Below are 1,345 nucleotides of genomic sequence, written 5' to 3' on the forward strand. Positions count from 1 at the left end.
ATTTCCCCTACAGCAGAGTGGGAGATGCCTTGGGGCTCGGTGGGCTATACCACCATGCCAGTTTTTGATTTCATCACACCACTCAGTTCAAAGCATTGCCAAGGAAAGGACCCCTCCCTGGTTTCTTGCTCATTCACCTCTAGATGGCACCATGGAGAGCGGGAATAGGAAACCCATAAGTCAGCATGATGGCTGTTTTGCTAGAAGAATTTAAAGCTGCATTTTGCCTACTCTAAAAGGGGCCCTGAACGTGCTGGTCTCTCAAATGACTCTTTTGTTTTGAAAGACCTTCTCATGGAATGGGAGAGGGAAGGATGTGTGGTGGTGCACATGGGGCTCTGAGCTTATCCTTGAATTCCTTGAGATGTTGTGTGGCAGGCTAGACTCGGGGCATGTGAAACGCTCTCTGGCTGCCAGTTCCCCCAAATTGGTGCCCTCCTGCTCTGTTGAACTGCATTGGCCATCATCATGCTGGCTTGGAATGCTGGGATGGTAGTCCAGCACATAGAGTCATAGAGAGTCAGAAGGGACCTCTTGGGCGATCCAATCTGACCCCAGCTCCAGTCAGCTCTGCTCATGAAATGCCTGTCATGTGCATGTCCTGTTCCATTGGCGTCCAGGAATTGCTTGCTCTAAGCAGAAGGAATCGTTCATGTTCCTCAGGCAGGCATTCAGGGTCACAGGAATTTAGCAGATAGAGATGAGGTCCAAATGTGTTCTTCTAGCGACATGAACTGCTTCTTGCATGTGCAGCCAAGTGTGTTGAATCACTAGCTTTGCATTGATGTGCTGGATGTTCATCTCCTTTTATTAGTGTGGGAGGGCTGCAATAATTGTTCGTGTTTATTTTTTCTCCCATGAAATAGACCAGCTTGGTCAAATCACATTTTAGATATTGTTTTTGTGTATATGTGTACAGAAAACTGTCAGAGGGGACACTGGCAGTGGAAATGTGTCCTCATTCTGGCCTCATTGACCCAATCCCATCCAGAAGCCACCAACTGCAAATATCTGTCTTAGTGGTACATCTTGATCCCAGCTCTTGATAACAAGTAGCCTTTTCATGGAAGGCGAGCTCAGGCTACCTGTCATGCTTCCATGTCAGAGATGGCCCTTCCTTTCATTGTGTAGGCTGCATGGTTATTCTCATGACTAAATGTTCTCCATGCGTCATTCATGCCTTCCTCTTCCTCTTGCTCACATTCGGAGTCTGAGTACGGCAGCTGAAAATCCCAGTGCTGAGAGAAGTAGCTCAGTCCCTCCACAGCCCTCCACCTTCCCAGGCTGGTTTGAAAGGGATATTGACAGCAGCACCTCTGAGTTGATGGAGAAAAACACCCTCATG

The sequence above is a fragment of the Varanus komodoensis genome, unplaced genomic scaffold (genome assembly GCF_004798865.1).
Source record: "Varanus komodoensis strain SLA01 unplaced genomic scaffold, ASM479886v1 scaffold23, whole genome shotgun sequence".
In the NCBI taxonomy this organism is placed as follows: domain Eukaryota; kingdom Metazoa; phylum Chordata; class Lepidosauria; order Squamata; family Varanidae; genus Varanus; species Varanus komodoensis.